Below are 25,517 nucleotides of genomic sequence, written 5' to 3'. Positions count from 1 at the left end.
CACGACGTGATGATCAAGGCCAATGAGTGTTTGTGGGTCATTCAGCAGAAGGCCTCTTATTGCGGGGCAATTTTGTGGCTTTGGCCTACAATTTGGATGCAAAGAAGCAGGCACAGTTAATGCAACAACCTTGTAAACCTTATCTCTGCCAGCCCCCATCAAAGCAACCTGTGAACACACATTCCACACCCTCAGCAGCCCTCCTCTGCCCAAACTGGAATTTTACAAGAATGTCCATGGGGCCTGTTAACTCATCTTTGAGTTGAAAATGTACATTCCCCTTGAGACCCTTTTTTTAAAGAGGAGAATTCGTGTGTGTGTGTGTGTGTGTGTGTGTGTGTGTGTGTGTGTGTGTGTTTGAATTATGAGGCTGTGTGTGGGTATGTGCATGTGAGTTGTCCATAGAGGCCAGAAGAGAGCATAGTATCCTCTGGAGCTGGAGATACAAACAGGTATGAACCTTTCTACATGGTGTCTGGGAACAGAACTTGGGTTCTCTCTCCATAACAGCAGCAGTACTCTGTACCACTGAGCGTCTTCCCAGCTCAGTATCTTGTTTAAAAAAAATTATGTTTATGTATTTTGTGTATGTGTGTGGTCACATACATGTCATGGCGCATGTGTGGAGGTCAGAGGAAGACCTTTGGGAGTCAGTGCTTTCCTGCTGTGTGGGTCCCAGGGATTGAACTCAGGTCTTTAGCCTTGGCAGCGAGTGCCTTTACCTGTTGAGTCACTTGCTGGCTCTTGGGTTTCATTTTTGCTGGGCCTCATTGTCTGCTGGTGCCTGAGTCCTAGGATACCAAAGTTTTGATGTCTTACCCCGGGGTCTTACCAACTTAAGGGACTTTGCAGAAAGGGAAAGGCAAGCAGGGAATATGAGTGAAGGTGTCTTGGATTTGAAGAGTGAGGCATCCTAGTTGGGATGTTTGTCCCATGGCCAGGAGTATCTTGGTGTCCTCGAAAAACAAGGAGCATATGTGTCCTGTTGGACTTACAGGTTGGATTGGAAGTGCCATGCCTTGGGGGCTTGGTCTCCAGTGGTGGATGCAGGTGTGTTATCACTGATGGGTCCGGAGTTGCTGGCCTCCTCACGGGTCTTATAATCTGATGAATTTCCTAAGAGAGCGTGGAAACACCTGGAAGTGGGCCTCAGCTGGAGGAAACAGTCACTGGAGATGTGTTCTTGGGAACAACATCGTGTCTTAGGCCCCTCTCTCCTCCTCGTCCTGAGATGGAGTGAGGGATGGGGATGGAAGGAGATTGGCTAGAGCAGGGTCCACTACCTAAGCTGAGTCCCCATCCTCTCAGTCCTGTGGGCCTGTGCACCTGTGATTGCCACATTGTCCTGTGACTCTTGGTGAGATGTTGGTGTCAACACAATCTTGGAGATTTTAGTTTTCTTGTTAGGCTCAGTTCCTCCCATCCCATGTCCAGTGCAGGGTGACCCTCTGGTCCTCTGTCTAAGAGAGAACTGGAAGTTTCCAAACAGACTGTGTCCTAGGACACTGAGGCTGACAGCCATCAGAACACACCCCATGTGAATGTCCCTCCAGTGCAGGTGCTTGGTCCTGACCCTGAGGTCTAACGGAGGTCAGCTGGCTGAGATGACTCACAAAGGACAGAGAAGCAGACTCAGGGTTCTCCCCATTTCCGGTCTGGCTTCCTCAAGCCGATAATTGTTTTCTTTTTGCAAGTGATTTCTGGTCACATCTCGGGACCACATGAGTGTTTTGCTAACAAAACAGAGATAGGGGAGCAATAGCTGTAGAGGAGCTAGGTCTCTAATGACTAGTATTGACAGGGTTCTGCTCCCATTCAACTCCAGTATGCCTGAAAAACAAACAACACCACCACACTGTCTAGCAGGAACAGAGTGCCTATACTCTAAGGGTTACATCTTCTCACTGCTGTTTTAAGCTGGTGTCTCACTGTCTGTTCAAGGCTGGCCTGGAAGTGGAGATCCTTCTGCCTCGGCTTTTTTTTTTGGTTTTTCGAGACAGGGTTTCTCTGTATAGCTTTGCGCCTTTCCTGGAACTCACTTGGTAGCCCAGGCTGGCCTCGAACTCACAGAGATCTGCCTGGCTCTGCCTCCCGAGTGCTGGGATTAAAGGCGTGCGCCACCACCGCCCGGCTGCCTCGGCTTCTTAACTGCTTGGGAGTACCTTGTGCACCACCACATCTAAGACCAGTAGATAAGTGGAGAGGGGATGCTCATGGAGGTCAGAGGACACTTGCAGGATTCGATTCTTTCCTTCTAGCGGGTGGGTTCCAGGTATAGAATTTGGGTTTGTCAGGCTTGGCTGCAGGCCCCTTTACCCACCAAACCATTTTGCCAGCCCCCAAGATACTTTTCTTATTTACAGCCCAATATCAACAGGCATGGACTCTAAGTGATGGATTCTGAAGTCACGTGAGTTGGGGAGGAACACTATTGCACGCTTTTAGTACTCATAGAGCAGTTACATGTCAAAGCTCTGAGAAGCCCTGTAGCCAAGAAGCGTACCTGCTTGCCACCAGGCTCCCCTCTCTGTGCCTTTTGTCACCCCCACAGATGCTCTGGAAACAGTATTTGGACCTCAGTGCCTGAGGGACAAATGCTCAAAAGCAAAACAAACAACAATGTAGACGAGTGTGTAGAATAGTCTGCCCTTTGCTCTCAATAAGGACAGTAAGACTGTTGAGACACTCCAGAGAAATACAAGCAGACTCTGCCTGGCGCCACCAGTTGTGAGGGACCTGTCCTCTCCTCATGCCCCGACAACCAGGGTTTCCTCATTTCATTCCCTTGAGGAAATGTTTAGCAGGTGTCTAAGGATGATTGATTTGGTTTTAAGACAGGATCTCACGTAGCCCAGGCTGTTTTGCTATGTGGCTGAAGATGGCCTTGAATTCCTGACCTTTCTGTCTCTACTTTCAGGTGCTGGGATTACAGGTGCTCAGCACCAAAGCCTGGTTTGTGCACTGGGGGGCATGGAACCCAGGGTTTTGTTCAGTCACGTCTGGTCAGTACTCTCCTGACGAAGACGTACACATACCCAGCCCCCAAGGATGTTTGTACTCTTCTGAGTTTTATTTCTCTAATTTCCAGAAATGCTTTGTTTTCCCATAAATAGTTTGTTATCTGAGATTTTTGACCTATACATTATGCTATTGTTGTTGTGTTGTTTTTGAGACAGGATTTCTCCTTATAGCCCTGGCTGTCCTGGAACTATCTCTATAGACCAGGCTGGTCTTGAACTCACAGAGATCCACTTGCCTCTGCCTCCCAAGTGCTGGGATTAAAGGTGTGTGCCATCGCTGCCCAGCTTTATCTTTCTTCTTTTAGAAAAGATTTATTTATTTTTATTTCATGTGTGTTTGCCAGCTTATCTGTATGTGTACCATGTGTGTGCAGTGCCCACAGAGGACAGAAAAAGGTATTGGATCCCCTGGAATTGGGATTATAAATGGTAGGTGCTGAGTGCAGAACCTGGGTTGTTTGTAAGAACCACCAGTGCCTTAGCCACTGAGCCATCCCTCTAGTCCCAAAGCTTGAGGGGTGATAATGAAATTTCAAGCATGTGGCTCACTGCTGTTTATTTATATGAATGACTCTTGTCCCCCGTCTGTCTGTCCCTCCCTGTGCTTTTTATGGAGCATAGGATTATGGAAAAATTTAAAATAGTTTTTCACATGTTCAAACCCGTTTGTCCTCTTGATTCTGTTTGTGTGTTTGGCATCTACTTCCACACAAACGGAAAAGTACAGTTCTGTTTTCTCGAGGTTAGCTTGGGCTGTGTGAGACCCTGTCACAAACAAACAGAAAGGGAAGGGGATCAAAACTGCATGTGTCCCAGGACCCTTTATTAGAGACCAAACTACTAAATATTAGTCCAGCCTTTTCAAAGGACCAGTCAAAGGCAGAGAGCTGAGCCTTCCTGACTGTTCATTAAGAAGGACTTTACAGCTGGGCGGTGGTGGCACACGCCTTTAATCTCAGCACTCTGGAGGCAGAGGCAGGCGGATCTTTGTGAGTTCAAGGCCAGCCTGGTCTACAGAGTGAGATCCAGGAAAGGCACAAAGCTACACAGAGAAACCCTGTCTTGAAAAACCAAAAAAAAAAAAAAAAAAAAAAAAAAAAGAAGGACTTTACAGAGGGCCAGTGTCGTGGCTTAGTGGGTAAAAGTGTACCACCTAAGCTGATGCCCGGAATCCACATGGTGGAAGGAAAGGGCCGACTCACAGGAGTTTTCTTCTGAGCACTACATATGTACCATGACATGTGTAAGTAGATGCGCGCGCGCGCGCGTGCGCGCGCGCGCGCACACACACACACACACACACACACACGCAGAATAATTATTTTTGTTGTTGCTGTTGTTATTATTATTATTATTTTACTTTTTGAGGCCTTGTCTGGCCTGGAGCTTGACCAGGCTGGCCTATAACTCAAAAGAGACCCACCTATCTTTGGCTCCCAAGTGCTGGGATTAAAGGTATAAACTACCACACCTAGCTAGAATAATAGTAATTATTATTTTTTGTAATTTATTTTTATTTTATGTACACTGGAATTTTGCCTGCATGTCTGTCTATCTGAGGGTATTGGATCCCCCAGAACTGGAGTTACAGACAGGTGTGAGCTGCCATGTGGATGCTGGGAATTGAACTCAGATCCTCTGAAAGAGCAGCCAGTGCTCTTAACCACTGAGCCATCTCTCCAGCCCTAGAACAATTATTTTTAAAGAAAGACCACTCTAAGTGCTGGAGAGATGGTTGAGTGAGTTGAAGAGTTTGCGGTATGGCCATGAGGACCTGAGTCCAGATCTCCAGCATGGTACATGTTCCTTTAGTCCTAGCACTTGGGGAGGTTAAGACAGGTGGGTCACTGGGAACTCCCTAGTTCCCCGGAAGCAACAGGTTCAGTGAGAGTCTGTCTTAAAAAATAAGGTAGAAAGTAATAGGAGACACCTGACACTGACCTCTGGCCATCATGTGCATCTGCATGGGTGAGTGCAGTGTGTGTGTGTACATACATACACACGCACACACATGCATTTGCATACATACACATCCGTTAAGAAACACCTTTTTGATTTGGAGCAATTTTCCCAGGAGTGTGTGGCGAGCCAGGTTTCCCTTATGGCACTGCTAAGGATAAGAGCACTGTGCAGTCACAGTAAAGAGCCAGGAGACATTGCTGAAGACCTCCATCCAGGTGTGTCCTATGTCAGTGTCCCACATGGTGATGGTTAGTTTTAGTTGTCAATTTGATGCAACCTAGAATCACCCATGAAGAGAGTCTCAAGAAGGGATTATCTGTATTGGGTTGGTCAATGGGCATGTCTGGGGGTGGTGGCGGATTGTCTTGATTAAGTTAATTGATGTGGGAAGACCCAGCCCACTATGGGTGGGACCATTCCCTAGGCAGGGGCTCCTGGACTATGTGAGAATGGAGAATTAAACCTGAGTACCAGCAGGCAAGTGACTATACCTACATTCATTTTTCTAAGCTCTCCACGGCGGGTGTGATGTGACTAGCTGTTCGAAGTTCCTATTTCCTCACAATGACAGACTGCAACCTGGAATTGTAAGTTGCTTTTGATCAGGGTAAAATGCACAGGAATGCAAGGGACCCTAGATGTGTGAGAGCAGGTAGAGTGAACTGTGGCCTCAGAGTCAGCTGCTGTGGATAGGACAGTTCAGATAAGGCCCGCAGTGTTTACTTTGGAGAGGCAGACGTCTGATGAGATTCTGGAATGTTCTGTGCTTGCGGTCTCTTTTCATCTGAGGATCTGAAAACATCACATAATTACACTTTGCTGAGGCCCCCTGCAATGGGTCTAATCAGATCCAGGTCGAGCCTGTTTGAGGTCCATTAAAACGAACAACTACCATGGTCCTCGGATTCTAACGTTGCTCTAATCAACTCCAGCTGACTCAGTCTCTCTATAATTTTTTTTTTTTTGCATTTATTTGTTTGTGTGTGCATGCAGCACTGTTGCTCATGTGGAGGTCGGAAGACAGCTTGTGGGAACCGGTTCTCTTTCCACCATATGGGTTCCTGGGATTGAATTCAGTACATCAGGCTTGGCAGCAAGTACTCTTTACCCACTGAGCCAGCTTACTGGTCCTGACCCAGACTGTTTTAACATCTTTGGGACAGAAAGAGACACAAGCATTTCAAGAAACTTATGTGGAAACTCTGTGACATAGGGAATTTCTGGGTGACCCTTGACCACGGTCTTTTATCAGCACTGAGTAGCTAGTGTATTTGTGTGTAAGTGTGGTATGGTGTGTGTGTGCGCGCGCGTGCGTATGTGTGTGATACATGCACATATGTGTGCATGTCTTTCTCTCTACAATAAACGCAGAGGCCAGAGGAAGCCACCAGGTGCCCTTCTCTATCTCTGTCCACCTTGTCCCTTTAAGAAAGCATCTCTCACTGATCTTAGAAGTAGGCTGGCAGCCAGCAAGCCCCAGCCATCCTCCTTTCTCTGCCCTCCACACCTCTGGGATTTCACTCACAAGACCACACTGGCTTTTTGAGTGGGTGCTGGGGATCTGCACTCGGGTCTTCATGCTTCTGCAGTAAGCACTCATACCCACTGAACCATCTCCCCAGCCCCCAAGATGTTTTTGACATGGCTTTACAAAAAGACATTGTATGGAAATATTGAAAAGTAGGTGGTTGATCTCAAAAAGTGCAAAATGCTCCTGTCCCATGGCCACCAATCCCCACACTCCAGGGAGGAAAAGAGCGGCTGGTGAGCTGTAATTTCCCAGAGGTCCACGACTCGTCTTTCATCTTCCGTTAATCAGGAGACTTTAATCAGGAGACATGTTCCGAGGCAGTCATCTTGGGAGGAGGGAGCCCTATTGTGTGTGCACAGAACACTTTTGATGTCTTCGAAGGGACTCCTAAGTCCTAGGAGGGAGAAGCCTACACAAAAATCCCTTTGTTCTTAAGCAGTCCTGGTCTGCCTAGGAGGGCAGGGGCAGGAGAGTCAGGTACTTTAACTATCTGTTGCAGATACCAACACTGAACTTTCTGGCCCCATGAACCCACCCTGTCTTCCTCAGACAAGCACCTGGGGCTTTGTTTGCCTGAGAGGGTTACAGAAGCCATAGGAAATCCTTGATAAGCCCACACCCCTGTTCTAATGGCTCCCCCACTGAGGGTGAGGGTGAGGGGGTGAAGGAACCCACAGTGCCCCACCCCTCACATTCCTTTCCCTTGGCTAATTCACAAAAAGATCTATTTCATTGATCAAGAAGAAAAACAGTATCTTGGGTGATATTGGCCCATTTGGACATTCACGGTGTTCAACAGTCAGTCTGAGCTTGGTGATAGGGGTCACAGATAAAGGGATAGCTCCAGCAGGCAGCTGTGCCTCTGAGGGGGTCTTAAGGAAAGCTAGCTGATCAAGGGGGTCAGGAGCCAGAGGAGGTGAGGGAGATCTCACAGCTTGATTTCCTCTGTAACCTTTCTGGGGAGAGTTCAGGCGATGTTTCTGAGGATGTGGGGGAGAGAAATTTAAATTCTTGGGCTCTGTCCTTAGAGCCATTTAAGTGGGGTCCCTGTTGGAGCCTAGGGTGACTCTGCCATTTAGGATGGCCTCTGAGCTGCCAACAAATACCTGAGAGAAGGTGGCCTGCCCGAGAGCCACGGAACTCTACTCAAGTCACTGTCCTGCTCAGTGCCTGGACTGACAGTTGACTGATTTGGTGTGGAATGCAGTGGTGGATAAATTAGACCACTAGACTCTCTTGGGAGCTCAGGACAGCCAAAAACAAATCAAAAGCAAGTAGGAATGATGTGGGTCTATGGGAATGGTAGAAGAATGTTCCAGAAAAATCTGTAAGGAAAGGTAGAAGGGAATTCCCGAAATGTGATTGATCCTGCCTTGGAGTGGCTGGAAAGTTACTGCATTGTAGGTGGCAGTCCGGCTGGACCGTAGAGGACACACACATTCTCCATGGTGGAGCGGTGCACCAACTTACTTGGGATGGGGGCTCCAACAACAGGCGCCATCAACTCTCATCCCAGAGGCTAGCGGTCTGATCTGGAGGTGTCTTGCGGCTAGTTCCTGTGCAAGCTTCTCTCTTTGGCTTGTACATGCCATCGTCCCCTTATGTCCTCATGAGGTCATCTGTTTACGCATTTGTTTTCTGATCTCTTCCCACAGAGGAGATCGCCATGGCAGCAAAGCCAGGGATATCTGAAAGAATGGGCTCTTAAGTTTTTCAGGATGCAGAGCCTGAGACAAGGCTTTGGCCCCTCCATGTGATTTAGTAAGGGCTTGGAAATGTAGCTTGGTGCTCGAACACCTGTGCCAGGGCCTGGGTTCAATCCTCAATACCCACCTAGAAAGGAAGTGAAAGTGAGGGAGGCAGCATTGGTGGGGGCAGGGCTCTAGAAGGCCGTGAGGGATCTTAGTCAGAGAGTGGCCTCGTGTGAGTTCTGGAGTGTGGCTTCCACCACATAATCAGTCCCACTGTGGGTTCTTGCCTCCCGGGATCTCACAGGTGCTGGGAAGTCAGTAAAAGAGATGATAGGAACCCTCCCTCTCCAGGGCTCAGCATCAGTGTTTGAAGACCTTCTTAGTCTCCTAGAGTAGAGGTCACTCTCACCTGATGGATCCGTCAAAGCAAACTGAGTCGACACACAAATCTGTGACCACCTAGAGGAAGAGAAGGCAGGCTGAGTGGTGAACACCAGTCACCAAGTGGCCATCCACAACCCTAGGGTGGATAGCGAATATCAAGAATGGACCGTTCCTATGGAAGATGCATGGTCACTTTCTCTGAGAGGAGCAGAGGTAGGGATACTTGGGGTGCAGAGCTGAAGGCATTTGGAGCAGGGAATGGGGGTTGCATGCCTCCTTCACCAAGGCCTGGAGACAGAATCACTCTGGCTACATTCATGAAACTGAAGGCAGGGTGCCCAGAGTCACGCCATCATCACAGCTCGCCATTCCTCAAGTGTGTTTGGTACTTGTACCTTTGTTATGACAAATAGCACACAAGGAACAATTTAAGGAAGGGGGCTTATTCTGGTCACAGTTTGAGGGTACAGTCAGTCCATCATACTGGGATGTTGTGGTGGCAGGAACATGAGGCAGTTGGTCACATCAGAATGGGAAAAAAAAAGATTAAAAAAAGGAAAAACATGACTGGTCCTAGGTTTTGATACCAGATGAATAAAAATAAATAAATCAAAGGAGAAGGAAAGGATATGATTGCTCCTAGGTATCGTGAAGGAGAAAGTTTATTGTAGATATGTGGGAGAACACAGCCAGAGGCAGGGATATCTGGAAGAGTCCAGAGTAGACGTGACCAGACTGAGCTGGGCCATGTGGGGAGAGGGAGAAGGGGAGAGAGGAGAGAGGGGAACCATGTGCAGGAGCCAGGAGACCCAAAGAGAGTAGACAAAAGGACCAGGTAACTAAAATGGTTGAATTACACAGGGAAGGGCAGCTGGGGGAAGGGCAGCCCAGCCCTTGGGCTGGAGAAGTTTAGGGTAGAGGGAGGGGTGTGCTAACCAGGAGGGTCCTGCAACAGATAAGAACTGAGGGATCCAGGGAGGACCTGGAGGCCAGGTCCACTTTGATATGTTCATCTGGCACCTCAGTCCCAGGTTTGAAACCTAAGGACATCGAATCCACGGTCAGGAAGCAGAGATGAACACTGATGCTCAGCTCCCTTCTTCCTTTTTGTTCAGTTCAGGACCCCAGCCCATGGGAGAGTGCCCCGACATTCAGGGTAGGTCTTTCTTTATCAGTCAACCCACTCTAGAAACTTCCTCACAGTCTCTTCAGTGATACCTGATGTTGTCAAGTAGACATCAATATTAACCACCACCACATACACCAGATCTCAGAGACCCTGAGTGTGGTGCCATGTCCTGAGCAGGGAGAGGGAGGGGTGCCTTCATTCAAGTCACTGTGGTCCAGGGGAACTACCTGTGCAGGCTTTGGAGCTACTACAGTTCTTTGTGCCCCAGGCATTGACCTTGACTTCAGGATGCTGAGTGGCGGCATGTTGGCAGATGACCCCTTAGGCCACAGGCCCACTGAATCCATCCTAGGCTTGGGGTGGAGGAGTGGACAAGGGTGGAGACTCCACTCCAATCCTGCCTTGTTTTGATCCTGCACAGACAGTGGAGGGTCCCAGCATCCTCAACCCTGTCCCCAGGGCAGTCTGGCGATGATTTTATCTTGTTTCTTCTTCATATTTTATTCCAAGGGCAGAGTAGCTTGCCAAGAAACAGGGTGAAATCACTCCAAAGGGGTGGACCACCTGCTGCTAGCAAGCTGTTCTTAGAAATTAAGTGGTAAAATTGGTGTGATGGCCTCGTGTTTGCAATCCTCCTGCCTCGGTGAGTATCCCAATACTCAGAAGAAGCCCGAGATAGGAGGATTGCTTTGATTTGATAGCCAGGGTGGCTCACTAAGTGAAGCCTTGTCTCAAAAGAGCCAAAACAGAGGCCTAGTGGGATGGCTTATCAGTTAGGAGCATATACTACTCTTGCAGAGGACCTGAGTTTGGTTCCCAGAACCCACATGAGGCAGCCCACAACTGTCTGTAAGTCCAGCTCCAGCGGATCTGATGCCCCTGGCCTCTGTAGGTACCTGCGCTCATTTGCACAAACTCACACAAGACACACATACATATAATTACAAATAAAAATCTTAAATCAAGACAAACAACAAAACCCAAACAGTTTGGTGAGGTGGCTCAGCAATAAAGGTGCTTGCCGCCAAGACAGACAACCTGAGTTCAATCCCCAGGACCCACGGCTGTTCTTGGTTGTCAACTTGACCATGTCTGGAATTAACTTAAACCCAAATGTCTGGGCACACCTGTGAGGGATCTTTTCTTAATCAAATCATTTGAAGGGGAAGATCCACTTCTAATCTGGATCTTTGAGGCAGGAAGCTCCACCTTTAACCTGGGCCACAGGTTCTGGTGGCGGCCCATATAAAGGACATGGGAGAAGAAGAAGGAAGCTCCCTCTTGCCAGCTTGTTCTCACTGGCAAGTCCATTCCTCCGTTGGCATTAGAGCCTACTTCTTCAGGATTCCAGTGTACACTCAAGACCCCTGTGGACCGAACAGCTACTGGATTCTTGGACCTTCTGTTGGTAGAGAGCCATGGTTGGACTAACCAGACCATAGCCTGTAAGCCACTCTAATAACCCCCCTCTATACACACACACACACACACACACACACACGCACACACACACGCACACGCACACGCGCGCACACACACATACACACATGCACACACACGCGCACGCACACTCTATAGGTTTTGTTCCATTAGTGAACCCTGATTAATATCCACATGTTGGAAGGGGAAAACTGACTCTCATGGGTTGTCCTCTCCCCTCCACAGGCTTGCTGTTACATGCTTGTACACACTCTAAATAAAATAAATGCAATAAAATTTGATTAAAAAAGAAAGACCCAAAATGGCAAAAAAGAAACACATGGGCCTGTTGAACAGCAAGCATTAGGGTTCTCTCATTATAAAGGTGCGTGTTTGCTTTTGAAGCTGCAGGGCAGGAAGGCAGGCCGGGGGGAGACTGCTATTTAACTCGGCAGCTGCCCGTCAGCAGTCTGGGAGAGATAAGGCGAGGACGGGTTCAGATGCACAGTGCTTACTTCTCTGCATCAAAGCTGGGCAAACAGTGAGAAGGTCTCTCTGCAGAACTGATCCCTCCCCACCCACAACCAACCCCTGGGAAACATGGATGCCCTGGACTCTTAAATAACTCTGGGAACAGCAGGCTGATTGTGCGGCAGGGCCCCTAGCTGCCCCAGGTAGCCGTGACTTCCTGTGCCCAAGTGGTGACTTGAGATTCCATCCTGAGATCCTGCAACCAGGAAATATCAGCTTACAGACCCGCAGTGCCTTAAGGTAATCGTGAGAACTACATTAAAGTTCACGTCTTAATTAAGCCAAACACCAGCCTAGGAATCACAGGCATCCAAGGGCTTAGCGGTCTTGAGGGATCTGGTTTCCCTGAGGCCAGGAGTGGGGACTGCTGGGAACTCAGAGGGAGGTATCCGTTGCAGCCAAGGGCACAGGGCTCACACTGCCCAGATCACCACTGCAGAGGCAGAATTCAGGGTGCACGTGGCAGCTCTCTGCTTCTTGGCTGCGGTACTGCTACGCCTTCATATGCTGCTGCCTGGTCCCTTACTCCAGGCAGGGTGTGTGGATGTGCGGCTTCTATCCACCATGGTCCTCCCTCCTCAGCCTTCATTTGATAGTGGATGTCGAGACATAGTCAGGACATCATCCAGTGCTGCCAAAGGAGTGAGGTGGGGGATGGGAACAGCCCACCTCCTTTCCAACTCCCAAGTGCTAGGATCAAATGTATGAGCTACTAAGCCTGGCTTTTTTTTTTTTTTTTTGATAGATACTTTATTCTTTGTCATTTTATTTTATTTTACATTTATTTACTCTCTCAATGGAGGGCATGGGCAAGCCACAGCATGGGTGGTGGTCAGAAACAGTTTATGAGAGTGGATTCTTTCCTTCCACCATGTAAGTCTTGGGGATTGAACTCAGGTCACCCACAGGCTCGGTGGCAGGTGCCTTTCTCTTGAACATAAATGATGATTTTTGAGGCAGGCTTCCTTGGAGCCCAGGCTGCCCTCCTCCAACTCCCTAAGCAGCTGAGGATGACCTTGAACTTCTGATCCTCTTGTCTCTACCTCCAAAGTGCTGGGGTTACAGGTGTGCACCACCACATTGTATCTCTTTTTGAACTTGGGAATCCAATAAGATTCAATCATGTGTGTTCGTGTGTGTGTGTGTGTGTGTGTGTGTGTGTGTGTGTGTGTGTGTGTATGCATGATGGCCTTAAATGCGCCTAATCACCTCACATTCAAGGCATATGCAAACAGCAGTTATGTTAAGTTTCTGCCATTATAGTCTTGATCACGGAGACTACCTAGAAACACTCACACCATATCCATGCCAAAACGGGGATACAGTTGGTCACGGTAGATGTTCCTTCCCTTTGAGATGCTCTGTTTGAGTCAGTTCCGGCCACCATGGTTAACACCCCAGCCAGCCAGCTCAGCTTCAGTCCCCAGCATCTCAGGTCCTGGAGGCTAGAAGTCCCAAATCAAGGTGTCACCTGCCAGACTCCTGCAGAAGCGTCTGTTCTTGGCTCACAGATGGCGTCTTCTCCCTGTCCTCACATGACTGTCCTCTGTGTGCCCGTGTCCTGCTCCACAGTCAGATTGGCTCTTGGCTTTCCTAGTGAACTCATCTCTCATAATCTATTAAGGGAAGCCCCCCGCCCATCTCCAGAGACAGCCACAGGCTAGGTTTTTGGGGTCAGGACCCCAGCAGGTGGGTTCAAAGGACAGAGTCCGACCCTCACACGACCTTTATGGTGGTTAGTGAATGGGTTCCCTCGGACCACCCTGTCCAGTCAGCCTAAAATCCCACCATCATATGACAATTCTATCATTGAATCCAAAACATCTCTTGGCAGGAGAGAAGTCTGATTTATCTGTATAAGGAGATGTTGGGAGGTGAAGCAGGGGGACACACCCTTTACGGGAGCAGGGGGTGGGTGGGGTGGGGTAGGGTGGGGGTACAGATGGAGGCAGAGCGGTGTCTTTCTGATCATTGTTTTGTGAGATGTTCACAATGGTGCCATGTATTAGTCAGCTCAGACTACTGTAACAAAACACCTTAGGTCAGGCAGCTTAAAGAACCGCAATGTTTGTGGCACATTCTGGTGGCAGGAAGTCCTGAATAAAATCCCAGGGGGGCTGGTGGCAGGTGAGGGCACTCCAGCTGGCAGGTGGCACCTCTGGGGTCTCTTGTTAGACATGAGTCAGGACGAGGTTCCATCCAGTGTTAGTCTTCTGTAGCTATGATAAAATACCTGAGAGAATTAACTTAGAAAGAGGAGAAGTTTCTTTTGGCTCACCTTCCTGGTGACTCGGTAGGTTAGACCCTTGCTTTGGGCCTATGGCAAGGTAGAGCATTGTGGCAGAACCGGCTGAGTAGCAGCCTCAAGCATACCACGAACCAAGAAACAAAGAGACAAGGGGCCGAGGGCCCACAATTCCCCCAATGACCTAAGACCTCCCACAGGACCCATCTCCTAAAGGTTCCTCCAGTTCGCAGGCATGCCACTGCGGCATGAAATTCTACTGGGAAGACGCTAACAGGCATCTACTCACCCGACAGGGATGAGTGACAATTCCATCCAAGTGCAGCTTGGTGAACCATTGAGTTTATTGGCCCTACTCACAGGAGTGTGGAGGACCCCAAACCTCTGCACCATCGCAAAGCCCACCCCAGCATGCTTGGTGACCTCAAAGAGGCTGTATCACCCCACTCTTCAGTTAGCCTCCCTACCTCTGTGTACTCCAGCACCTCCTGAGACTGTGAGACCACGTGCAGCAGGAGCAGGTGGCTGGAATCTCGGAAGAAGGTCCCAGGACCCTTCCCACCCTCCTCTCGTGAGGGAGCATCAACAGGCTGGACCTTGAGGGTCTCTTGCCCGCTCAGCTGCTCTGATGGAGATGGTCACTGCTGTTACACTGTGGGGACAGAGATCTGCTTCAGCGGTCCTGTGGACTGAGCCTTTAAAGCTCTGGGGGATGGTCAACACCCAAGCTTCAGCTGGCCCCGTGCTTGGGCTTCCCTTCTTGTCCCTGTGACAACACGCTTGATCCCTGAAACTCGAGGGAGGGGCTTGAGAGCGCTCAGTTCATCCCAGTGTGGGAGGCAACGTGTGTGTAGTGGTGGACGTGTGCTCTAGAACTTTCTCCACAGCAGCCAGACCCAGGAAGACAAGCTTGGGAGAAAGATGCCCTGTAACCTTCAAAGGCCACCCCTCCTCTACCAGCCACACTCCCCATAAAGGTTCCACAACCTCCCCAGATAGTGCCAACAATCCAAGACCATGCGTGCTTTCAGATTGCATCCGTAAGGCCCCATGAGCACGTCTAACTTCTCCCACCTCCTTAAAGACCTTGTCTCCAGCCCTGGCCACACAGAGGCGAGGTTTGTCCCCAGCACGTGCGTTGCAGGATCACAGACAGGCAGTCCATCTGCACTTCTTGTTCCTCCTGCTTCTTACCAGCTGTGACTTCACACAGTCAAAAACATGACATCGACAGGCTGGGGAGACAGCTCAATGGGTAAAGTGTTTACGGAGCAGGCAGGAAGACCCGAGTTCAAGCCCCAGCACACACACTTAAAAAACAAACAAAAAACAAAACAAACAAAAAATCCCCACAAACTGGGTGGTGGTGGTGGTGGTGGTGGTGGTGGTGGTGCGTGCCTGTATTCAGAGCTGGGGAAGTGGAGACAGGAGGATCCCAGGAGCTCATTGGAGGATGCCAGGAGCTCATTGGTCAGGCAGTCTAGTCAAACCCATGAGCTCCAGGTTCAGCCAGGGAAACTGTTGAGAAATAAGGTGGGGAATTATTAAGGAAGTCACTGAATGGCAACCTCTGGCCTCCACATGCATGTGCACATAGGTACACAGAATAAAAAAACGCACAGAGCCAGGCAGTGGTGGCGCACACCTTTAATCACCCGGGAGGCAGAGGCAGGTGGATCTCTATGAGTTCGAGGCTAGCTTGGTCTATAGATACAGAGTGAGTTTCAGGACAGCCAGGGCTACACAGAGAAACCCTGTCTTAAAACAACAACAAAAAGGCACAGAATAAAAACCGAACCCTTATGTTCTTTTTACCCCTATCCTTAGTATTTTGTCATGTTTGGAAACGAATTGTCAGGGTGCTTTTTCCAATTTAGTGTTTGATGGTGCATCTGCGTTTGCACACACCTGTGCATAGGTGTGAAAACTATTGATTTTGTAATGCAGGCTGCTCAGTTGGTTTATCTTGCTGCTTTCAGTAGATTTCCCATGGGCTGCTAGGGTTTCCTGTCACTTGTAGGCAATGATTTCATGCCCACCTTTTGTCTTCCTTCCTTTTTACTTCATTTATTTAGTTTTAGATAAAGTCTCTCTGTGTCACCCTGGCAGGCCTAAAACTCACTATGTAGACCAAGATGGCCTCAAACTCACAGAGGTCCATCTGCCAAGTGCTGGGATTAAAGGCGTGTGCATGCCCTTGTGTGGTGAGCCACACGTGCAGAGGTCTGCAGACAACTTGCTGGAGTCGACTCTTCCTCTACCATGCAATCCCAGAGACTGCACTCAGGCCGTCAGGCTTAGTGGTAGATGCCTTTACCCTATGAGTCATCTCACTAGTCCTCATGTTTGAAAGTTATCAATTGCGTGTCTGTGTGTGGGGGCTTGTGCCTGTGAGCTCATCGCCTCAGAGGCCAGAAGAGGGCGTCAGATCCCCTAGAGTTGGAGTTACAGGCACATGTAAGTCACCATGTGGGTGCTGGGAACTGAATAGGAGCAGCCAGTGCCTTACAGGCTGAGCCATCTCTTCGGCTTCCTCCCTCCCACCCACCCAGAGTTTATCTTATTTCTTGGTCTTGTCTGATTGCATTTGCTGCCAACATTAATGTTACTGAATGACAGATATGACGACGCTTGTTGAGGGTTGAGTGGTGATACCTTTGACATTCTGTTAACACCTTAAGCATGAGGCTGGGTGGTTACCTCAAAAGCACCTCCGTCTCTTCCCTGGACTATCAGGGATTCTGTGAAGTTCCATCCCCATTATACAAACTCTGACTTAACTTCCACCCCTAGATGGAAGTCAGTCACATGTGCCCGGGACTGCTTTGAAGCGTTCTTGGTTTTCCTGGGTGTCTGAATTCAGCCAGATTGTATTTTATTTTAATTCCTCTCTTGAGATTCATAAAGGATATTTATCTTAGGCTGTAGAGATGGCTCAGCAGTTAAGAGCACTTACCACTCTTCTATTGGATGAGAGTTTGGTTCCCAGAACCCAATTCTGGAAGCTCACCTGTGCCCGTGACTCCAGCTCCTGGGGGATCCTACACCTCAGGTCTCTGAGGGCACCTGTGTTCAAGTGGGCACACACACACACACACACACACACACACACACACACACACACACGTCGACATAATGAAAAAATCAAGCAAACCTTTAAACAATGTTTCTCTAAAGCTTTCATCAAGTTTTGGGGTTGATGATGACTTGTCTTATAAAAATTATTTCATTTTTTTTCCAGGGCAGGTGAGATGATTCAGCTGGTGAAGGTGCTTGCCACCTAGCCTAACCCCCTGCATCCTACCCCTGGAACCCATAGGGGCAGTGGAGGAAGAGAATCAACTCAGGCAAGTTATCCTTTGACCTCCACACACCATAGCATGCATGCCAAACTCCCCTTCAAAAAAATTAAGAGCCGGGCGGTGGTGGCGCACGCCTTTAAATCCCAGCACTCGGGAGGCAGAGCCAGGCGGATCTCTGTGAGTTCGAGGCCAGCCTGGACTACCAAGTGAGTTCCAGGAAAGGCGCAAAGCTACACAGAGAAACCCTGTCTCGAAAAACCAAAAAAAAAAAAAAAAAAAAAAAAAATTAAGGAAAATGCTTTTGACTCATCTGTGCCTGAGAGAGCTTTGAACTTGAAATGGGAGATGCTTAGAGCAGCTCCTAAGGATTCCTTCAGGCTTGGTTCTTTTAGGGGGTCAAGAAAGGTGTTTCTAAACTCTCTCTCTCTCTCTGACATGTAGTCAAATCTTTAAACTCTATGTAGCAGAGTCTGGATTTGAACTCCTGATCCTCCTTTCTCTACCTAGCGTGTGCTGGGACTGCAGGTGTGCGACACCACACCCAGCTTTAAACTTTACTGTTAAAAAGAATGCCAGGATGAATACCCTCTCTATCCGCCTTTGCATGAGCTTATCTCTTTGTGAGCAACTGTTATCACAGAGGGCCTGTGGTTTAGACTCTGATCAGCCAGTCCACATGGTCCCCCACCCCTCCTACTGAGCCCATAGCTCTTGCTAGCCATCAGTGACACTGTGGATTGTCAGTCTTTTCTGCCTTTGCCAATCTGATGGTCAAATCGAAACTAAAAGCAAAAACCCTTCGATTTGTGTTTCCTTAACTGGTACTGAGGTTGTTCTCTCTCTCTCTCTCTCTCTCTCTCTCTCTCTCTCTCTCTCTCTCTCTCTCTCTGTGTATATATATATATATATATATATATATATATATATATATATATATATATATTCTGCTTTGCATTTTTACAATAAACTTTCCCACCTTTTGTCATTGCTTTTCAGGAGCTCTTTATATATTACAGCCCCTTAAACATCCCACTGGTCAGCCACAAAACTTCCTAGCATGTTACAAAAATTGCTTTTTTATTTGACAGTATCCAAGTTCACTGTATTGGGCAGAGGCCAAAGTGAGGGTGATTCAATCTTGGGTCATGCAGAGAACTTAAACATGCCCATTGAATATCCAGAGCTAACTTGAGAATTTGACTCAGCTTTTCTGTGTCCAGTTTCAACAAGCTCTTCACAAGGAAATGAAGGAGGAAAAAGAAGCCAGGGGTGTGAGAACTCCCATCGGCTGGAAACTTACTAGAGACACATGGAACCCTGCAGGTCGAAATTCCTTTCTGAGCAGCGGCCAGGGAAGCCAGGGTCTCACCCAGGTTGAGTCCCTCTATGGTTGGTCACTCCAAGAAGGGAGGGAGCTGCTTGCACAGTTTAAGCATCCAGATCTCTTAGGCTTTCCTATCCAGCTCAGGTTTCATTGCTTTGAGGGCTTCTGGGAGGAAGCTGACAACATGTTTTCTGGAGATCAAGCCTTTTCATGAGGCTTCTGTTGGCTCCCACCCCTGGGTGAGGCCAGGGCTCAGAGGGCCTTGTGCCAGCCCAGCCCGATAGCCACAGGGAGGGGCAAGGCGGGTCCTCTCACATGGAATCACCCATAGTTTGGTGGAGTCTTACAGGCAGTTTTTAAAACAGAGAAAACGGGCAGCCGAAGGGTTTCAGACCCATCTCTTTGGAGGCCAGCGTCTCACCCCAGCTCTGACCCCAGCCCAGGTGTCCCAGCGAAACAGAGCCTGATGGTGTCTAGGAGGATGGGGGAGCACTGCTGTTCTTTTCTGGAAAGACAAATATGTTGAGGAAGTACTGCTGAGAAGTACTCTTCTGGGGCTGAAGAAGAGGCTAGAGGGGACAAGCTGTAGATACAAGCTGTGTCAGGGGGTCACAGAAAGAGGGGAGTCTAGGAATTTTGAGCCCCAAGCCCTGGTGCACACCATAGGACCACTGCCTCCCCGTGGTGACCAGTGTGAGCTCCAAGGACGTGAGATGATTGTTCAGAGGGCTCCATGGGGGTCAGGCACTGAGGGGTGCAGAGGGTACATGGCCCAGCCTGCTAGGGGGCAGGGATGCTGCACTGGACCCCAGTGGGAAGGAGCAGGTGTCCTAAGAAGATTGGAGTCCATGCTCTATGACATCCAGGATGGGAACCAGGGGACTCTCTATGGTAGGGGAGACTCTTCAGGCTGGTGAGGGGGCTCAACACCCAGCAGCAGAAAAAGCTCTTTGAGCCTTAAGCAGAGTATGAGATTTGGAAAATCCACAGTGATGGGCAGCAGGGGTGTTGAGAACTCCCCTGACATTGCCCCCTAACCCCTGCCCAGGCCATGGGCTTGGTTCTTCCTATATAAGCCAGGGATGTGTCTTGATTCATTCCTTGTGTTAACTGTGCTGAGTTTGACATCAGGGAATGGAGTGGTGGCAGTGTATGTCACATGAGTGCGTGATTGAGTGTCTACCCAGAGATGATCAATGGTCACCATTAGCTGCAGTATTCTACGCCATCTCAGAGAAATGCAGGACCCTGTCCCCACTCCATTCCAGAATTTCTTTTTCTTTTTTCTTTCTTTCTTCTTTGTGTGTGTGTGTGTGTGTGTGTGTGTGTGTGTGTGTGTGTGTGTGTGTGTGTTGTATTGGGGAATTGAACACAAGACCTGGCAAATCTCCCAAATGATATTGAACTGTGAGTTTGTGTACATTATCTTATTATGTGCATATGATGAGACAGGATCTCATATATCCTGGGCTGGTCTCAAATTTTCTATATACCCAAGGATGACTTTGAACTTGGGATTCTCCTCATTCTGCCTTCCCAGTGCAGGTATGCACTGTCATGCCTTTCACAGGATTGCAAGACTGTTGTGTCTGACCTAACCAGGGTAGTGAGGGGATAAAGAGAGAACAAACAGGAACACAGAAAAGCTGGGATCCGGTGGTCTGGGCTCTCAGATGAGATCCGGTGGTCTGGGCTCTCAGATGGGATCCGGTGGTCTGGGCTCTCAGATGGAGAAGCTGTAGCACCCAGAAGCTCAGCACATTCATTATATTTATACAGTTGAACAAGGAGGTGGGATTATTACATATAGATAAATGAAGGGGCAGGATTATTATACACAGCTGGGCAAGGAGGCAGTTTTAGCTAATCTTGGTAGGAACAGTCTTCAGGCCATAAGTGTGGGGGCAGAGAGAAAACTGTAGTGGACATTTTCTGCACACACTGTCAACATTTACATTCAGACCACAGGAAGGCTTTGCCATTTCCCGGAGCCTCGCCGGGGGAAGGCTTTGCAGTACACACAGGGCTGAGGCACTGGGTTTTTTTTTTTTTTTTTTTTTTTTTTTTTTTTTTTTTTTTTTTTTTTAACATGCCATGCCCATGTCAAACAATACACTTTCACTTAGGACTTCAGCTCCCTGGAGTGCCCCACCATGCCTGGCTTGTGCAGTGCAGACGACAGAACCCAGGACCTTGTGAATGCTGGGTAAGAACTCTACTGACTGAACTACGGTCCCAGCCTTGTCGTCATCATTATCACCATGATGGCTGTTCTTGGTTGTCAACTTAACCACATCTGGAATTAACTAAAACCCAAAACTGGAGGGCACACCTGTGAGGGATTTCTGCCTAATTGGAAGTGGGAAGGTCTACTTCTAATCTAGAACTTTTAGGAACACGCACCTTTAATTCAGATCTTTAATTCGCCTCTCATCTGGGCCACACCTTCTGTTGGAATCCTATATAAGGACATGGAAGAAGGAAGATTATGCTCTTTGCCTGCTTGCTCTTGCCTTGCTAGCAAGTCCATTCCTTCACTGGCATTAGAGCCTGCTTCTTCGGGATTCCAATGTGTACTGAAGACCAGCTGAGACATCCAGCCTCCTAGCCTGAGCAACTACTGGATTCCTGGACTTTCCATTCACACTCAGCCATTGTTGGATTAGCTGGACCACTGCTTGTAAGTCATTCTAGTAGACTCCCCTATAGATACATGGAGAGAGAGAGTGGGTGTGTTGCACAAATTCTAAATGGTCTTATAATAAAAACCCGGAGCCAGATATCAGGGTGAAAGCTGGAAGATCCGAGAAGCGGAGCGTGCCATGGCTACCACCTCTTACATCACCAACTCCTCAGCCTGACAGAGCCTGAATGAACGTGAATTCCTGTCTCCTTCTGCCCTATATTCCTTTCTCTACCCAGCCATATCACTTCCTGTCTCAACCTTCCTAGTGCTGGGATTAAAGGTGTGTGATCCCAAGTGCTGGAGTTAAAGGTGTGTGCCACCACTGCCTGGCTCTGTTTCTCTTTTAGACTGGATTAATCTCGTGTAGTCCAGTGTGTGGCCTTGAACTCACAGAAATCCAGATCTCTGCCTCCCAGTGCTAGGATTAAAGGTGTGTGCCACCACTGCCTGACCTCTGTGGCTAACTCTGTGGCTGCCTCTGTCCTCTGCTCTTTAGGCAAGCTTTATTTCTTAGATTTACAAATATCACACACAGAGAGAGGGGGGGGGGTGTTCTGTTACTCTAGAGCACCCTGACTAGTATAGTCATTGTCATCGCTGTCACCATCATTGGAGTGCTGGTGATTGAACCTAGGACTTTTTGAGCAAGCAAGCTATCCCAGTTATGAATATTATTTTCAAGACCGAAAATGATGTCCTGATGATGGGACATTTGCTGGTTAAATTGTAGCATGAATCTTAGAGAGTCTTATTAATAAAATCAAACCTGGGGCCAGTTATTGGGATGATGCTGGAAGGTCAGAGAGATAGAACAAGCCACAGCTAACCTCACCTGGCCACTTCTCAGCTGATCTTGTTTCCTCAGACTGGAAGCTTCTGTGTCCTCATCCCAATGGCTCTCAGCTGAACTGTGCTCCAAACCTAAAAGCTTAACCAGCCAAAATGCTTAACCAGGCAAATGCTTCTAGTTTCTGGTCCTCACGCCTTATAAACCTTTCTGCTTTCTACCACCACTCCTTGGGATTAAAGGCTGCTTTCTGGGATTAAAGGCATGAGTCACCATGCCTGGCTGTTTCCAATTGGGCCTTGAACTCACAGAGATCCAGAGGGATTTCTGTCTCTGGAATGCTAGGATTAAAGGCGTGTGCTAACATTTTCTAGCCTAAATATCTTGTGGCTTTTCTGTTCTCTGACCCCAGATAAGTTTATTAAGGTACACAATATTTTGGGGAACACAATACGACCACATTAAATCACCCTGATATATTGGGAAACTTTTTTCTCTGTGAGGCTTCTCCTCCCGTGGTGTCCATAGGAGCTGAGTTCTTGGACCCCATCAATACCACCATCACTGGAGACCCAACTGCCCAATGTTCAAGGCCTCTGCTTACAGTAAGCCATTTCTGAATAGCTTTTTCCCCCACTTTGGTTCACTTTGTAGTCCTGGCTGTCCTGGAACTCACTATATAGACCAGACCGACATTGAATTCGCAGAAATTGCCTCTGCCTCCTGAGTGCTGGGGTTAAAGGCATGCGCCACCATGCCAAGCAATTGATGTGACTTCACTGTGTCATTGCAGAATAAAGAAAAAGTTGATTTACGTAGCCAGTACAGTTGCTGGTTTTAGGTTTCAATACTTTTTTTTTTTTTAAAAAAAAGGCAAGATCTCGTGTAACAGGCTGCCCTTGAACTTTCTATGTAGCAGAGAATGTTCTAGAACTCCTGATTCTCCTTCCGTCCCCCAAGTGCTGGGATTACAGGTGTGCACCACCACACCTGGTTTAAGGACCACAGAGATGAAACCCAGGGCTTTGAACATGCCAGGAAAGCACTCGACCCACTGAGTCCCAGCCTCAGCCCCATGTCTGGATACTTTTGATGCATGTTCCTTGAATCTTGGAGGGAGTACCAGGTGTTGGGGGGCAGGCAGCAGATTTTAACATCTGCAGGAGGTCATCTGCTTCATGTTAACGGCTCCTTCCACTTCCTTCACCTTCATTAGCTCGTGTTTGTGCTAAAACTTCAAGGCACAGTGGGAAGAACTCAGCTGTAAGTGGCCCGGGGTGACATGGGGAGGCAGGGGTGTTGGTTCTGCTGATAATACACCCGAGCTCTTTGCTCCTCAGCTTCCATCAGACACCCACAGAGACACCAGAACAGGAGAGTGTGAGGAACCACACAGCACCAAGAGAGAGGTTCGTGCCTGCAGAGACTCCCCCAGATGACTCAGACTGTGAGGTAAAGATGTGCTGAACGGATGGGATCGCCAGCGACTGCCCCTCATCTTCTTTCTCTTCAGGGTTTGAGAACGGGCCAGAGCAGGAGGAATTTATCCATTTGTTAAAATGATGATGTCTACCAAGATCCCTCCTCTCTCAGGATCTTAAGGGACACAAAAAAACCAAAATAAAACCAAACAAACTGAAACTGAGCAGAAAGGACAAACCCACTAGTATGTGATAAAACAGGGAAAAAAAAAAAAGAACCAAATCCACCAAAGAAGAGCACAGAGAGAGCCAAATCTAGCACAGAACCTGCAGGGATGGCATGGCGAGACAGCGGAAGAGGTGGAGCCTCGGGAAGGACCACATCTATCAGTCTGTAATCAGGCCTCTGTAGGCACGTGCACAACCTCTTCCCACCCCACATACATATATAAAAATCACAAATAAATCCTTAAAAACCGAACAATAATAAACGTAAATGGAACAGATTCTCTTGTTAAGGAGACTATAAATTGGATTAAGCTGTACACGTGTACAGCATGTTCAACTGGAACCTCTAAAGCCCCTCTGCTCAGTGGGCAGAAACGTGCAGCCAATGCATACTAACTGAATGTAGCCGCAGGGAGACGAGGGCGCAGGGTAGATACTGGTCCAAGTGAAATTCAACGGCAAACACATGAACAGAGTGGGGAAAGTCATTCTGTATTTCACAGTGAAGACAGGCTGAGGGGGGCTGATGGCAATAGGTAGCTGTGCCCTACCTTATGTCGTGGGGAAATGTTGGAAACGTGAGGAGAAACAGACAGAAACCTATGTTATCCTGGTGTCTCTTTTTCTTCCTTTGATTTTCCCTAAGCTTTGAGAGAAAGAAAAGACTTTTTTTCATGAGCTCGAGCCAGCAGGGTGGGAGTGTTGGCCCAATGTGCCTGTGGAGCTGTTTGCCATCTTGTCTAAGTGTGGGCTTTGTAGATGTCACTAGGAAATATCACAGGGTCTGAGATGGGGTCCCAACTCTAACCCTTTGTGTAAAACACCCCATATTACCTTCTTAGAAGCTGGAGACTGATAATTGTTGAAACAGTGTCTGGGTAAGTGCTGATAAACCTGCAGTAAAGAAATGTTTGCCCAGCATGTGGGGATCCAGCACCCTCTAAGAGAGGCAGGAGGATTGCTGCAAGTGTAAGGCCAGCCAGGAGGAGAGTCCCAGGCCAGCCAGGGCTAAAGTGAGATCCTGTCCCAAAAAAGATTTAGATTTCACGTGTTTTTCTCAGTCTTTGATTTATGACATGTATTCATAGTTATAACTAACATCTGAGTGGGCATGGGTGTGTGAATGTGTGTGTGTGTGTGTGTGAGAGAGAGAGAGAGAGAGAGAGAGAGAGAGAGAGAGAGAGAGAGAGACAGAAAGAGTGAGAGAGAGAGAGAGAGAGGGAGGGAGAGGGAAAGACAGAGAGAGAGAGAGAGAGAGAGAGAGGGAGAGGGAGAGGAGAGAGAGAGAGAGAGAGAGAGAGAGAGAGAGAGAGAATGTGTGTGGTCTAGGAGTGTGTGTGTTATATATGTACGTATGTGTTTTGTGTGTGTGGCATACCTTCTGTGCACACACTGAGAACTGACATTTTTCTGGCTCTTACATTACACTTTTATGTTTCCATAAATCACACTCTGTAATTATAATGCAATAAAAACAAAAATTTATAACCTGAGCATGGGTGTCTAACAGGCCTCTTCTAAATTAGGTCAAAGCAGAAGAAGACTGGAATCTACGTTTCTGGTTATGGTGACGCTGCTTTCTGCCCTGAGTCGAATGTTCTTGTTCTGAAGGAATAAAAGAAGAATGAAGAAGAGTGAGACCAGGGAGCAGAGGGTGGCTCACCATGTCAGCAGGAGGCCGTGAGGCTCAGAATCATGGGAGGCCCTGTGTGCTGCGAGTGCACAGCACTCCTGGGAAGCCTAAGGAAACAGAAATGGTCTCAGGGGGCTAGAAGGAGCCAGGCACAAAAGCCCCTGGGGGGTGGGATGGAGGGGCCGCTGAACTGGTGAAGTGCCCATTGCACAAGCCTGAGAACT

General features: G+C 48.3%; 1 long non-coding RNA gene across 3 annotated transcripts in view; it reads left to right on the top strand.

The window, feature by feature from the left end:
- Positions 1 to 24,175, top strand: part of LOC131911665 (uncharacterized) — a 40,957-nt gene extending 16,782 nt beyond the window's left edge. The window contains exons 2-4 of one of the 3 annotated variants that reach the window (XR_009379420.1): positions 20,665 to 21,504; positions 23,352 to 23,420; positions 23,525 to 24,175. This is a non-coding gene — a long non-coding RNA (uncharacterized LOC131911665). Of the gene's footprint in view, positions 1 to 20,664; positions 21,505 to 23,351 lie in introns of all 3 variants that reach the window. The other 2 variants (XR_009379416.1, XR_009379413.1) reach the window with 2 other exon arrangements.
- Positions 24,176 to 25,517: the final 1,342 nt, after the last annotated feature.

The sequence above is a fragment of the Peromyscus eremicus genome, chromosome 1, assembly GCF_949786415.1.
Source record: "Peromyscus eremicus chromosome 1, PerEre_H2_v1, whole genome shotgun sequence".
Lineage (NCBI taxonomy): Eukaryota > Metazoa > Chordata > Mammalia > Rodentia > Cricetidae > Peromyscus > Peromyscus eremicus.
Note: the sequence above shows the minus strand (reverse complement) of the source record. Positions and strands in the feature narration are given on the sequence as shown.